The sequence below is a fragment of the Mobula birostris genome, chromosome 16 (genome assembly GCF_030028105.1).
Source record: "Mobula birostris isolate sMobBir1 chromosome 16, sMobBir1.hap1, whole genome shotgun sequence".
NCBI classification, from domain to species: Eukaryota; Metazoa; Chordata; class Chondrichthyes; order Myliobatiformes; family Myliobatidae; genus Mobula; species Mobula birostris.
In genome coordinates this window covers 5,582,105-5,598,657 of record NC_092385.1, presented here as the reverse complement: position 1 = coordinate 5,598,657, position 16,553 = coordinate 5,582,105, and the positions used below count along the sequence as shown (strand labels likewise).

Here is a 16,553-nt window from a genome sequence, read left to right as displayed (position 1 = left end):
TGGTTTATTACCGTCACCTATGTCTTGCATGCTGTTTATACGAGAAAAGGTACAGGAGCCTCAGGACCCACACCACCAGGTTCAGGAAGCGTTATTACTCCTCAACCATCAGGCTCCTGAATCAGTGGAGATAACTTCACTCAACTTCACTTGCCCCATCCCTGAACTGTTCTCACAACCTATGGACTCAGTTTCAAGGACTCTTCATCTCATGTTCCTGATACTTACTGCTTATTTATTTACTATTATTTTTTTTCTTTTGTATTTGCAAGGTTTTCTGTCTTTTGCACATTGGCGGCTGGTTGTGGTCTTTTATTGATTCTATCAGTTTTTGGAACTACTAAGTATGCCAGCAACAAAACAAATCTCAGGGTTGTTTATGGTATGTATTTTGTATGTACTGTATGTACTTTGATAATAAATTTACTTTGGCCTTTGAAATTCTTCATCGTTCCTAACTTGCTGAAGGAGTGAAATCATTTCATTTTCACTCCTGGCTGTTTCTGGCATCTCCAAGCCTGAATGCTTTAACACCGCAGTGAGCAAAACAGTTCTGAATTGTCTTACTGCCTATTTCTTGCCAAGTGTCAGTGAGAAAAATCACTGTTTTTTAACACTATCACATGCAACTTACGTTATTTATAAACTGTTTGCTCTAAGCATGATATAGCATAGAAATTTACAATGAACTTTGTTCATAGATATCAATTCATTACAGAAGGTAAAACAATAACAGAATGAAGTGTTACAATCACAGAGAAAAGCGCAGTGCAAGTAGACAATAAGATGCAAGGTCATAACGAGGTAGAGTTCAAGAGTCCACTTCATCATAATAGGGGCCCGTTTAATAGTCTGATAACAGTGGGATAGAAGCTGTCCTTTAGCCTGGTGATACGTGCTTTCAGGCTTTTGTACTTTCTGCCTGATGGGACAGTGGGGAAGAAAGAATGCCTGAGGCGGGTGGAGTCTTTGATTATGCCAGCTTCCTTACTGATGCATTCAGAAATGTAGACAGAGTCCATAGAGGGGAGGCCAGTTCCTGTGATGTCTTCAGCTGCGTCCGCAACGCTCTGCAGTTTCTTGCGGTTGGATGCAGAGCAGTTATTATACCAAGCTGTCATGCATGGGCAAGACTAGGTCATAGGTTAAGGGTTAATGTTCATTACGTGCCGTGTTGTATGACGTAGTTGATCATGGACTTTGACCATGATTGTTTTTGGCAAATTTTTCTGTAGAAGCGGTTTGCCATTGCTTTCTTCTGGGTAATGTCTTTCTTTCTTTTCAAATCTTTTTATTGTTATATTATACAAAAGAAATAACACGAGTACATTGAAGTAACAACACTTACAATGTCTCAAAAAAGACATTATCTTTTTTCAATCTGGGCAATGTCTTTGCAAGACAGGTGACCCCAGCCATTATCAATACTCTTCAGAGATTGTCTGCCTGGCATCAGTGGTCGCATAACCAGGACTTGTGATATGCACCAGCTGCTCATACGACCATGCACCACCTGCTCCCGTGGCTTCTTGTGACTCTGATCGGGGGCTAAGCAGGTGCTACACCTTGCCCAAGGGGGACCTGCAGGCTGGCAGAGGGAAGGAACTCCTTACACATCCTTTCAAAGAGACGCATCTCCACCTCACCACCCTGGGTTAAGAGTGAGAGGTGAAATATTTAAGGAGAACCTAAGGGGGAACTTCTTCACTCAGAGGGTGGTGTGAGTGTGGAATGATCTGCCAGCAAAAGTGGTGGACACGTCAGAAGACACGACACACAACAATGATGGCGATGCATAAACAAAGACTGACAAACAACCAATGTGCAAAAGAAGGCAAACTGAGCAAATAAAAATGTAATTTTGAGAACATGAGTTGTAAAGTGTCCTTGAAAGTGAGTCTGTAGGTCATAGAATCAGCTGGGAGTAGATACTGAAGTGAGTAATTTACAGTTCCTAGGTGTGAATATCTCCGAGGATCTATCCTGGGCCCAACATATCAATGCAGCTACAACGAAGACACGGCAGGGGCTATATTTCATTCGGAGTTTGAGGAGATTTGGTATTTCACCAAAGACACTCACAAGTTTCTACATATGTACAATGGAGAACACTCTAACTGGCTGCATCATCATCTGGTGTGGGGGGGGGGCAGGTTCACTGCACAGGTTTGGAAAATCTGAAGAAAGTTGTAAACTGAGACAGCTCCATCAAGGGCACTAGCTTCCCCCACCCACCCCACTGCCCAGCATCTAGGACATCTCAAACAAGAGAACATGCGCAAATGCTGGAAATCTAAGCAACACACACAAAATGCTGCAAGAACTCAGCAGGCCAGGCAGCATCTAGGAAAAGAGTACAGTCGACATCTCAGCCTGAAGCTTTCCCTAGATGCTGCATCTTGTGAGTGTTGATCCAGCACATCTTCAATGAGCGCTGTATATACTGTACACTTCATGCAGCTCAGAAAAATAGAGGGCTATGGGTAACCCTAAAGGACATGTTCAGCACAGCTTTGTGGGCCGAAGGGCCTGTATTGTGCAGTAAGTTTTCTATGTTTCAAGGAGTACATATATACTTTTTACTGTAATTTCCAGTTTTTATTATGTATTGCAACGTCCTGCTGCTGCATAACAACAAATTTCATGACATATGTTCGTGATATTAAACCTGATTCTGATATTGAAAAGTGAGGTAGTTGCTGAAATTACCCTTGCCAGTTTAGGTGCCTGATTGTTATAGTACAGGAGTTCCCAAACCTGACCCTTTCTTAATGGTAGGGGTCCATGGCATAAAAAAGGCTGGGAGCCTCTGTTGTAGGGTATACCCAATATAACCTTATATATTGGGGAATGAGCCTTGTCAGAGATCAATGCTCAGTGCAGGAATGTTTTGGGAACAGTGACTATAAGTAACAGTCTGTAAGTTTTAAGATAGATGGCATGGTAGCGTAGAGGTTAGCATAACACTTTACAGAGCTGGCTGTAAGATCAGGATTCATTTCCCTCTGCTGTATATAGGAGTTTGTACATACTCCCCATGACCGTGTGGATTTCCTCCGGGTGCTCCAGTTTCCTCCCACATTCCAAAGACTTGCGGATTAGGGTTAATAAATTGTGCGTGTGCTACATTGGCACCAGAAGCATAGCAACATTTACAGGCTGCCCTCAGCACATCCTCAGACTCTGTTGGTCAATCGTATGTTCCGAAATACATGGATATGTGCTCTACTTGTTTTATACTGAGGACTGTGAGGTTAAGCACAGCTCCAATGCCATATTTAAGTTTGCTGACAATACCACTGTTGTAAGCCGAATTAAAGGTGGTGATGAATCAGCATAGAGGAGGTAGACTGAAAATCTGGCTGAATGGTGCCACGACAACAACTCCTCACTCAATGTCAGCAAGACCAAGGAGCTGATTATGGACCATGCTGTTTTGATTTACTCTTACGTTTCAGATCATTGTCTTCTTGCATCATCCAACTTCCGTTAAGCTTCAGGTGACGGACTGCTACCCTGACATTGTCCTGTAAAATGTCTTATTCCCTGAACGATTGCAAGCTATCCAGGCCTCGAGGCAGCAAAGCAGCAAAGCAGCCCCAAACCATGATGTTCCTTCCAATATGCTTCACAGTTGGGATGAGGTTTTGGTGTTGATGTGCAGTGCTCTTTTCCCTCCAAACACAGCAGTGTGCCTTTCTGCCAAAAAGTTCATCTTTTGTCTCATCTGTCCACAGAACATTGTCCCAGAAGCATCGTGGAACATCCAGGTGGTCTTTTGCAAACTTGAGATGTACCAGCAATGTTTTTTGGAGAGCAGTGGTTTCCTCCTTGGTGTCCTTCCATGAATACCATTCTTGTTCAGTGTTTTTCTTATAGTGGACACATCAACAGAGACTTTAGCAAGTTCTACTGATTTCTACAAGTCTTTCGCTGTTACCCTTGCGTTCTTCTTCACCTCCTTCAGCATTGCACGTTGTGCTCTTGGTGTGATCTTTGCAGGATGCCCACTCCAAGGGAGGTGCAATTTCCTCCATTTGTAAACAATTTCTCCTACAGTGGACTGATGAACACTCAAGTCTTTAGAAATGCTTTTGCAGCCTTTTCCAGCTTCATGCATCTCTAAAATTCTTCTTCTAAGGTCCTCTGTAAGTTGTTTTGATCGAGGCATGGTGCACATAAACAGATCTTTCTTGAGAAGAGCAAGTTCTGTCAGTAAACTGACTTTGTGTGTGTTTTTTATAGCGCAGGGCACCTCTATAACCCACACCTCCAATCCCATCTCATTGATTGGAACACCTGACTTTAAATAACTTTTGTAGAAAGCATTACCCCAGAGCTCACAGAATTTTTCTGAATCTAGACTGTGATTGTGTAAATAGTGTACTCAGTATTGGTGAGAAGAAGTACAAATGTTTGTATGCTATAAGTTTAGGCAGGTTGTGTTTGTCTATTGTTGTGACTTAGATGACGATCAGACCACATTTTATAAGTAATTAATGCAGAAAACCAGGAAATTGCAAGGGGTTTACAAACTTTTTCTTGCAACTGTAAGTGCAATTATGAAGAAAGCACAGTAGTGCCTCTACTTCCTTAGAGGTTTGTGAAGATTTGGCATGACATTTAAAAGTTTGACAAACTTGTATGGATGAATGGTGGAAAGTATATTGACCAGCCTGGTATGAAAGCACTGGAAAGGAAACCACTACTAAAAGTAGTGGATTCAGCCCAGTCCATCATGGGTAAAGCCCTCGCCACCATTGAGCACATCTACATGGAGCAGTGTCACAGGAAAGCAGCATCCATCATCAGGGAACACCACCACATGGACATGCTCTCTCCTCACTGCTGCCATCAGGAAGAAGGTACAGGAGCCTTAGGACCCACACCACCAGGCTCAGGAACAGTTATTACCCCTCAACCATCAGACTGGAACCAATGGGAATAACTTCACTCACCTCATCGCTAAATTGTTCCCAGAGCCTATGGCCTCACTTTCAAGGACTCTTCATTTCATGGTTCTTGATATTTAAAGCTTATTTATTTAATTTTTAATTGCACAGCTTGTTGCCTTTTGCACATTGGTTGCTGTCCGTCCCATTAAGTGCATTCTTTCATTGATTCTATTATGTTTCTTGGATTTACTGAGTAAGCCCGCAAGAAAATAAATCTCAGGGTTGTATATGGTGACAGATATGTACTTTGATATTGAATTTACTTTGAACTTTTGAAATAAAGTTAGTCTTATCTTTGATGGTGATAGATAAAGACAAAACTGGTTGTCATGTGAAAGTGCCAAGCTTGGGGTAAGGCATAAACTGGAGAAACTAGTTTGGGGGAGGTTGAAGCCAAATTTTTTAAAAATGAATAATAAATATGAAATTATGATGAACTGTTTGATTATAAGCTTCACAATAGCCGACGGGAGATCAAGGAAGTCATATGCAAGGCAAATCATGGAAAGATGTAAAATCAAAAGATTATTATAATGCATATATAAGCCACTGGTGAGGCCTCACTTGGAATATTGAGAGCAGTTTTGGGCCTCTTATCAGCCTCTGAAAATCCAAACCTGTGTCCCCGTTGTGAGAGGTGGAACTGGAAAAGGCTGGCCAACAGAGCTCTGGTGAAGTAGATACAATGGATGACAGAAACACTGATGGACTCCAACCATACCGTCGACTTCAGAAGAGGATGGAGATGGGAGGTCTCGAAAGCTGGGAGCTAAGGGCACAAGTAAAGTAAAGGCGGGCCCTTTATCCAAGAAAGGATGCGCTGACATTGCAGAGGGTTCAAAGGAGGTTCATGAAAATGATTTCAAAATTGAAAGGCTCATCATATGAGGAATGTTTGATGGCTCTGGGTCTGTACTCACTGGAATTCAGAAGAATTGTGGGGGGGAGGTTCATTGAAATCTATCAAATGTTGAAAGGCCTCAGTAGAGTGGATGTGGAGAGGACACAGCCTCAGAAAAGAGGGCGTCCTTTTAGAACAGAGATGAGGAGGAATTTCTTTAGCCAGAGGGTGGTGAGTCTGTGGAATTTATTCCCACAGGCAGCTGCGGAGGCCAGGTTATTTAAGGCAGAAGTTGACAGATTCTTGATTTGTCAGGGCATGAAGGGAGACAGGGAGAAGGCAGGAGACGGGCTGAGAGGGAAAATGGATCAGTCATGATGAAATGGCAAGCAGGCTCAATGGGCCAAATGGCCTAATTTTACTCCTCTGTCTTATCGTAGGTGAATTAGCTTCCCCAATATTGTCAGGACTCTCTTCGTGTCAGGGATTTTGACAAGAGTACAATCTGTTATATATATTTTTTCCCTACCTGACGGGGGAAAATCCACATCAATGTGTGGGAGTCTTTTAAAGGCCAGCTGCTAAAAAAGGTAAAGAAAAAAATGCAAGCATAAGCAAGATGTAGGAAGCCTAAATCAGACCAGGGACTTTTTGAATATATAGAAAGCAGAAAGTGAAAGGCTAAATGGGGTTGTGAAACATCTTTGGCAAATAGGGTGAAAGAGAATCCCAAGGTATTTAAATATAGATTAAAAACAAGATTTTTTTCTTTCTCTGAGAGTGAATATATCAAATAGTAGAAGGCAAACTTCTAAGGTGAGGGGGAGTTTGAAGGAAATTTGAGAGGCTTTTTTGTTACCCAAAGAGTGATGGTTTCCCAGTATACACTATCGAGTGAAGTGGTAACAGATGTGATAGCAGTGTTTCAGATAAGTACACAAAACGGCGAGGAACAGACGGATAATGATCGACTGCGGGACATGGGATTAGCTAACACGGCCTCACGGATGTCATAAACATGGTGGGCCGAAGGGCCCATGTACTATGTACACAAACGTGGGCTCACTACCTTAGAACCTCTAAACTGTAAAGTTTAGTACAGCTGGTATTTAAAACAGATTATCAAATTGAAACACTGGCGATGTTGAAAGTATCTGACACTGTTTGTCATATTAATCCAGCGTGTTTTTGCATAAATATCGCTATATCGTGGTAACAATAGGTTGCTCAGTTCGCCACACAGGACTCGCCTTTTCAATTTTCACGGACAAAACTCAACTTTCACTAAAAGGCAGCATTGCAAAAGTGTACATCCCTCTCCCCATTCGTGTGGATCGGATTTTATTTCGCTTTCGATTTACTTTCTAGGCCGAAATCCCTCCTTTTAACCTCAAAATCAATGCGCTTCTTTCAAAAACAAAACAATTTGGCCCCAAGTGCTGAAAAAGGAGATGAATCCAATTTTGAAACAAATCATCACCATGAAAATAAAATCCGTTTAATCTGAAGTGAAAGGGGAGGGTACCGATCAGAGTGGATACAATGTAACAGATCCGCTGTTGCAATGGGGCAATGTGTCAATTGCTGTCAGTTTCAATCGAACATGATCGGCGCGAATCGGATAGCTACTTACAGATGGCGACCTTATCCGGGAATATTAAAGTTAGATTAGCGGCTCCTTCCCGCACCTCAGGCAGATCATGTCTGCCTGTCTGTCGCCCTCTCTCTCTCTGGCTGCATTGTGGACTTGCACTGGGTCAGCAAATCACCTGACTGAAGCCTCCTTCCAACATAAACTCCGCACAGTTTCCTGCGGGACCGCCACTTCCTCCCCACCGTCCAAACCTTCGGGACTGTCTCCAAAGTGCGCAATCACAGTGCCGGCGAAGTGAATTAGGAGAAACGCGCACACACCGAGGATATCGAGAGCATGAGGACTGTAACGGATGTAGGTGGAAAGGGACTGAACCAAGGAGGATAGAATATCAAGCTATGAGATACAAGTTTAGTCGGGCAGAAGCAGGCAGAGAAAATGGGCGTACCCGGACAGTCAGGTTTGTAAAGTAGTAGTAGTGTGGGGTGGGTTAGTGAGGTGGAGTCAGCTTTACTGATTGGGGAAAGTAGCTGTTTTTGAGTCTGGTGGCCCTGCTGTGGATGCTAAGTAGCCTCCTCCTTGATGGGAGTGGGACAAACAGTCCATGAGCAGGGTGGGTGAAATCCTTCATGATGTTGCTGGCTTTTGTTCAACATTTTTCTGTGTATATGTCCTTGATGGTGGATAGGCTGGTGCTGGTGTTGCATTGGGCAGTTTTGATTACCCGTTGTAGAGGCTTCCTGCACCAAGCTGTGATGCAACTTGTCAGGATGCTTTCAACTGCATATCTGTAGAAGAAGTGAGTATAGATGTGCATAATCAGGGACAGTACCACTGTGCTTCAAAATGTCTGGGACTTAAGTGGAGGCGAGGATGATGGCCGAGCAGTAAATCAACTCCAAAGCTGTTTGGCTGAAAAGTTAAATGTTTAATGAGGTCTACTTTGATTTAACTTTTCAACATGCTTAACTGTAGGAGGCTGGGTTTCCCAGGGTTTGAAATATAACCCAAAAAGTGCTACTGACCAGCAATGTTCCCTCTGAGATGTGCACATGTGCGCACACGCACACATATTTTGCAACTAGCGTGCAAAGGAATTTAAACTGCACCCAAGAAGTTGTCACCTTCTACCTCACTGGCACATTAAGTATATTTCAGGACTGTACACAATCACATTTCCTTTTCTGCTTTCTGATGTCTATGGTGTTGACAGTGTGGAGTTTGCAATGATTTGTCTGCAGATTTTAGAACTAGTTTACTTATACTATTCACTATGTCAAATTCCAAAGAAGCAAAGCGCATGAAACGCAAAACGACTGCCAATTCATTTAAAACAAAATAGCTTAATGAAACAGTAGAAACTGCTACACAGAAAGCTCATGAGATCAGGAACATGCAGCTATGAGAAATATTTATGTACATACAGAAACTGGTGTTACAGGTATCTGTGTGTATTATCGGGATGCAAAAGTTGCTGGAGAATTTGTAAGTGGGAAGAGATGGAGTGATATTTGGAAACTTGACTTCGTAAAGTGTCATTTAGCAAACAAATCACATGTGGACAGTGTGCAAAAGCTCTGGTGAGAAAATCCTTCATTACCCACTACAGGCCTGCAGGCAGAGGGAACATTGATGACCAGATATTTTGAAATGTGATGTAAACTTGAAAATTGGTTTATTACTGTCACAAGTACCAAGGTACAGTGGAAAAAAACCTTTGATTTGTGCGCTATCTTGATAGCTCTTCCCATCACATTGATACATTGGGGTAGTAGAAGGGGAAACAATAACAGAATGCAGAATAAAAGTGTTACAGTTACAGGGAAAGTGCAATGCAGGCAGACAATAAGGTGCGAGGCCGTAACAAGGTACATTGTCAGGTCAGGAATTCATCTTTTTGTACTAGGGAACCATTCAAGAATCTTGTAATACCACAATAGAAGCTGTTCTTGAACGTGGTTGTGTGTGCTTTCAGGCTTTTCATTCAGCCATACAAGAATATAGTTAAATGAAACAGCATCTTCTGGGGCCAAGGTGAAGAGCACATTACCAACAGCACACAACAAATAGCGCATAGCACAAATCGTACATATGACTGCAATTTCAGTAAAACATACAGTTACAAAGAAAAGTAATAATATATCCAAGTCCCTGAGTAGCATGACTGTAGATTGTCCTAGTCCAACTTGTTCTTGCACTTAGCAAACATTGGAGAGCAGAACCAAATGAACACCAGAGGACAGCACCGACAAGAGGGGCCATCTCCCAACCCAGAACAATTCCAGCACACCCAGTAGAGCCCCCTGCTTTTATATCTACTGCCCCATGGAATGGGGAGGAAGAGAGAAAATAGGTTACCTGACCCTGGCACTTTCTGTTGTAAGCGTATGAGAAGCCACACTTGCTTTTACACCTTCTCCCTCATTTCTATCCAGGGATCTAAACAGCCTATCCACATGAGGAAAAGTTTCACATGCACCCTCTCCAATTTGGTGTTCCTGAAGTGACTTCCTCTACTTCGGCAAGGCCAAGCTATATCATTCTCCTGTTTTGTCTCCCAAATACCCCAGTCCCGAAACTAGCTCAACCTACCCATCATCCTTTACATACAATGAAATGTATCATTTGTATTAATAACCAACATACCTAGGGGATGTGCTGGGGAGCAGCCTGCAAATGTCACCACACATTTTGGTGCCAACATGGCACACCTACAATGCTCAGCAGAATCACACAGAACACAAGCAACAACAGCAGCTGGTGGGTAAACTGTCCTTGTTGGGTCTCAACATAGCTCACTGTGACTGGATCCTAGACTTCTTGACAGAAAGGCCACAGTCAGTCCGAGTTGGCAGAGATATCTGTAGTGCCATCACACTGAGCACTGGCACACCCCAAGGCTACATGCTCAGCCCGCTGTTGTTCACACTACTGACGCATGACTACACTGCTAGATCCAGTTCAAACCAACTCATCAAGTTCTCTGATGACACAACAGTGGCTGGCCTCATCAACAATGATGACAAGATGGCGTACAGAGAGGAGATAGAGCCATGCGAGCACAACAACTTGAGTCTCAACATGGACAAGACCAAAGGGATGGTGTGGAATTTAGGAAGGTGCAGACTGACCGCTGCTCACTGCACATACATAAGACCATAAGATATAGGAGCAGAAGTAGGCCATTCAGCCCATCGAGTCTGCTCCGCCATTCAATTCTTCCAGTCATCCCCACTCCCCTACCTTCACCCCATACCCTTTGATGCCCTGGCTAATCAAGAACCTATCTATTTCTGCCTTAAATGCACCCAATAACTTGGCCTCCACAGCCACTCGTGGCAACAAATTCCACAGATTTCCAACCTCTGACTAAAGTAATTTCTCCACTTCTCTGTCGTAGATGGACATCCTTCAATCCTGAAGTCATGCCCTCTTGTCCTAGAATCCCCTACCATGGGAAATGACTTTGCCATATCTAATCTGTGCAGGCCACTTAACATTCAGAATGGTTCTATGAGATCCCCCCTCATTCTCCTGAACTCCAGGGAATACAGCCCAAGAGCTGCCAGACGTTCCTCATATGGTAACCCTTTCATTCCTGGAATCATTCTTCTGAATCTTCTCGGAACCCTCTCCAATGTCAGTATATCCTTCCTAAAATAAGGAGCCCAAAACTGCACACAATACTCCAAGTGTGGTCTCACAAGCGTCTCATAGAGCCTCAACATTACATCCCTGCTCTTATATTCTATACCTCTAGAAATGAATGCCAACATTGCATTCACCTTCTTCTCAACCTGGAGGTTACCCTTTAGGATATCTTGCACAAGGACTCCCAAGTCCCTTTGCATCTCTGCATTTTGAATTCTCTAAATAATAGTCTGCCAGTTCAGGTTCAGGTGTAACCCATCCTTTTTGTACAGGTCGTACCTCCCCCAGAAGAGGCCCCAATGATCCAGGAATCTGGAGCCCTGCCCCCTACACCAGTCTCTCAGCCATGCATTAATACACCTGATCATGCTACATGGCTCCTCTCTGGTGAGAATTAGCAGCACCAAATTTCTGGGAGTGCACCAAATGGATGATCTCACCTGGTTCCTTAAAACCACCTCTTTGGTCAAGAAACCCAAGCAGCATCGCCACTTCCTGAGACTGAGGTGAGTGAAGCTCCTCCAACCGCACTCCCCCCTTCTCCCCCGCCCCCCCCAGCTGACCTTTTTAACTAATTTCCCCTTCAGAGATATTTATTAGGAGCACTATGTATGCAGGGCCCTTAGCGATGTCAATGATCCCTCCCATCCATCCAACAATCTCTTTGACCCTACCATCAGGGAGGAGGTACCGTAGCCTTAGGACAAGGACCGTTAGGATGGGAAACAGCTTCTTCCCCCAGGCCGTAAGACTACTGAACTCCCTGTCACCACCCAGGTCTCATCACACATGAAGCACCAGTAGAGTTATACTTTTCACTTTTTAACTTGTGTTGTAAATGCACCTTATTATTTGTTAATTTATTTGTGGTAATATATGTTTTGTGTGTGCCAGTTACATGTACTGTGTTGTGCATCTTGGTCCAGAGGAACGTTGCCTTGTTTGACAATATACATGTCTACGGTTGAATAACAATAAACTGAACTTGAGTTTGAACAATCATCATGATCTTGCCTTTTATCATTCACTTGCATTGTACTTTTCAGTAGCATTCACACTTTACTCTGCATTGTTATTGTTTTACCTTGCTTTAGCTCAATGCACTGTGTAATGATCTGATCTCCATGAACAGTATGCAAGACAAGCTTTTCACTGACTCTCAGTACATGTCACAATAATAAACCAATTCCAATAACACAGAACGTAAAGAACTGGACCCAGATGGACTTCTCAAAGATGTAGTCATCAGGGATACTGGAGACCTGCCAGAATTCCCATATCATACAAGAGGAGCATACCGCAGCTCTGGAATCCTTTCTTGCTGCTCATCTATGCAGTGATAATGAAAGAAAGAGAAACTTGACAGAAACTTCAACCCAGCATCCACCTCTTCAAGCCAAATGTCAGTTTCCCACTCCAACTCTGACCCACTCCCACAATTCATATTATCAAAGTACGTATATGTCACCATATACAACCCAGAGATTTGTTTTCTTGTGGGCATTCACAGAACAAAGAAACATAGAATCAATAAAAAACTGCACACAAAGATGGACAAATAACTAATGTGCAAAAGAAGTCAAAGTGTGCAAATATAAAGTAAATGAACAAATAAATAAAAAAAAGTACTGAGAACGAGTTGTAGAGTCCTTGAAAGTGAGTCCTGAGTGAAGGTCCTCTGTTGGTCAGGGTCGACCATGGATATTACATCCCAGCTGTCTGTGTGATACGCAAGCCAGGGCAGTACCATGTGGAGAGCAAGCTGTTGCCCACACAGCAGGCTCCCCTTTCCATGCAGATGATGAATCCAAAGGAATGGCAGAGACTGACACAGTTTGGCACCAGCAGCTTTGCAGGAGTTGTCAGTCAGCGTTGAACTCAATGATTTGGACTATGGGATTGACGGATTTGTGGCTAAATTTGCTGATGATACAAAAATAGGTGGAGGAGCAGGAAACAGAGAGCCTGCAGAGAGACTTAGATAGTTTAGGGAATGGGCAAAGAAGTGGCAAATGAAATATAATGTTGGAAAGTGTCTGGTCGTGCACTTTGGTGGAAGAAGTAAATGGGCAGATTAATATTTAGATAGGAAGAGAATTCAAAATGCAGAGGGACTTGGGAGTCTTTGTGCAGGATACTCTAAAGGTTAATCTCCAGGCTGAGTCAGTGGTGAAAAAGGCAAATGCAATGTTGGCATTCATTTCTTGAGGTATAGAATAAAAGAGCAGGGATGTGATTTTGAGGCTCTATAGGCACTCGTGAGACCACACTTAGAGTATTGTGTGCAATTTTGGGCTCCTTATTTTAGAAAGGATATACTGACATTGGAGAGGGTTCCGAGAAGATTCATAACAATGATTCCAGGAATGAAGAGGTTACCGTATGAGGAACATCTGGCAGCTCTTGGGCTGTATTCCCTAGAGTTCAGGAGAATGAGGGGGGATCTCATAGAAGCACTGTAAATGTTAAAAGGCCTGAACAGATTAGATATGGTAAAGTTATTTCCCATGGTAGGGGAGTCTAGGACAAGAGGGCATGACTTCAGGATTGAAGGACATCCACTTAGAACAGAGATGTGGAGAAATTACTTTAGTCAAAGGGTGGTAAATCTGTGGAATTTGTTGCCACGAGCGGCCGTGGAGGCCAAGTTATTGAGTGCATTTAAGGCAGAGATAGATAGGTTCTTGATTTGCCAGGGCGTCAAAGGGTATGGGGAGAAGGCAGGGGTGTGGGAATGAATGGAAGAATTGGATCAGCCTAATATTGAATGGCAGAGCAGACTCAATTGGCTGAATAGCCTACTGCTCCTATATCTTATGGTCTTATAGGACTGCCTTAGGAACAGAGGTGATGGAATCATTTCAGGTTGAGGTGAGTGACAATATCTATGCAATGGCCACTTCACTTAAACCAAACTTATTTTTATTGGCTCTTGCAAATTGCATAATTACATGATCAACTTAGCCGAATATAACTCCCGACAGGGTCCACTTTTTAAATCTCCTATTTCTCAAGATCCGTGCTTCTCACGATACATGCATCAAGAGTACACTTGTCCTTTATGGATAGCTAGCTCCCCATTTGGCCCCTTTTGTATCATTTTCTGTCCCTGGTATTTTTAATAATCTCCATCCTAGAATCCTGGCCCTGTTTGCTTCACACCTTTTCGCCATTTACTGCTGATTTTCCAGTTCAGTCTGAGTGACCTTACTTTTGCTTGGGCTTAAATCTATTTGCCACAATTTTGTTAATTTACCCAACAGATCGATATATCTTTGTAATTTAATGTCTGTAATTGTTGATCGGGATTCGATTCCCATCGCTGTCAGTAAGGAGATTATACATTCTCCCCGTGACCAAGTGGGTTTCCTCCAGGTGCTCCAGTTTCCACTCATAATCCAAAAACATACTGGTTAGCGTTAGTGCGTTATGGGCATGCTATGTTGGCACTGGAAACATCCTTCAAGTATCTGATTGGCCAGGACCAAGCAAAGACTAGCGGCCAGCACGACAGCCAACCAATCAGAACAATGAGTCAGACCAATATAAACGTAAGCACTCCGCAGAAACAACACTCAATTGCACACTGATGATGTCACCATGACTGGTGACAAAATATTTGCGATCTAAACTCCAGGCTCTGCATTCAAAGTAAATTTTATTATGAGAGTACAGATATGTCACCACATACAACCCGCAGATTCATTTTCCTGTGGGCATACTCAGCAAAGCTATAGAATAGAAACTATACCAGGATCAATGAAAGATCAACCAGAGTTCAGAAGGTGACAAACTGTGCAAATGCAAATATAAATGAATAGCAATAAATGATGAGAACATGAAATAACAAGATAAAGAATCAGTAAGGTGAGATCATTGGTAGTGGGAACATCTCAATTGAATGGCAAGTGAGTGTAGTTCTTCCCCTTTTGTTCAAGAGCCTGATGGTTGAGGGGCAGTAACTTCTTGAACCTGGTGGTTGAAGTCCTGAGGCTCTTCCACCTTCTACCCAAACAACCCTACAACTAAGCAGCCAACCCAAGCCACCGATCCTTGTACTGTGTTAGTCACTGAGGCAAACAGTGTGCTTCACTGTATGCTTCAATCTACATGTAACAAATAAAGCTAATCCTTTAAAAAAAATCTTTGCACTGTTGACAAGAACTGCCCCACTTTCTCTCAATCTCTTATCGATAAAATTGGTAACATCATCTCAGTCTTTTATAAGTCGGGTGAAATCTGGTCAGCAATTCCAGCTGAGATCCTTGTGGATCATCATTCGTCACATCCTACGAGAGTACCTGCCCATTATCCATAAACCTTGTCTCCTGGCACTTGTTGGAACTCTGTCAGAATTAGGAAACAGATAAGTAACTTCATCTGTAGTAATAGAAAAGAGTGAGAGGTATTACACAAGCACACGAGACTCTGCAGATGCTGGAAATCTTGAGCAACACACACAAAGTGCTGGGGAAACTCGGCAGGTCAGGCAACACCTTTGGAGGGGAATGAACAGTTGACATTTCAGGCCAAAACCTTTCAGCAGACTGGAAAAGAATGGGGAAGAAGACAGAATGAATACTCTGTTTAACCTAACAATTCCTCCCCACCTTCTGCTACTGAAATTTGATTTTTCTCTCTTTCCCAGTTCTGACAAAGGTTTCTGGACCAGAAATGTTTTCTCTCCCTCTCCCTCCCCCTCTTTACCCTTCCCTCCTCCCCCTCCCCTTCTCTTCCTCCCTCACTCACTCCTCCACCCTCACCACTCCTCCACCCTCACCCACTCCTCCACTCTCACCACTCCTCCACCCTTTTCCTTCCCTCCTTCTCCGTTACCTCTCCCCTCCCTCTCCCACTTCCTCTCTCCCTGACCTGCTAGGTACTTCTACCACTTCCTTCTCAATTTCAGATATCCAGCATCTGCAGATTTTTAAAAAAAATTTGACCACATTTTGTTTTTGAGTTGTGGAATTCAGTGTGAAAGGAAAGTGTGCAACTTGCATCAGGTCTACGACTTCCCTTCTGGTTCACACAGACAGCCCAGATCTGTGCACTTCTGCCCAGTAATGTAGATCACGCATGACTGTTATGTTTTGTAACTCAAAATCATAAAACTATTGGATGAAAAACAAGGAGGCGGGGATAACTTGTGTAGGTTTTGTTAATTTTACTTTAGTGAGGCACGCACCTATGGTGTGGTGACAGAATGATGTATGCCATTCACATACTTTTACATATAACCCGTAATGAACTATTTAAACAGAGAAGGCTTAATCAAATAATATATTTACAATATTAGTCAAAGTACTGAAATATTAAATACATTCCTCCCTGCCGAGCTATGAACACCGACTCAATATAAAAAGCATCTCAACTTGAATATGTAACATATTGCTCTCTCGTGTGGATGTCTATATAGTAGTCATATTTATATAGTATACTGTGTGTATGAAACAATCTCAGGTTCTGGGGCCTCTTCCGCGGTGCTTGTAGGAGTTGATTCTGGGACCAC

The 16,553-nt window shown here is 42.9% G+C and overlaps 1 protein-coding gene across 1 annotated transcript in view; it reads right to left on the bottom strand.

Moving 5' to 3' along the window:
• Window positions 1–7,680, bottom strand: part of tpra1 (transmembrane protein, adipocyte asscociated 1) — a 58,110-nt gene extending 50,430 nt beyond the window's left edge. The window contains exon 1 of the mRNA XM_072280255.1: window positions 7,430–7,680. The gene's annotated coding sequence lies outside the window, so the exon portion shown is untranslated. The remainder of the gene's footprint in view (window positions 1–7,429) is intronic.
• Between the last annotated feature and the right edge of the window lie 8,873 nt (window positions 7,681–16,553).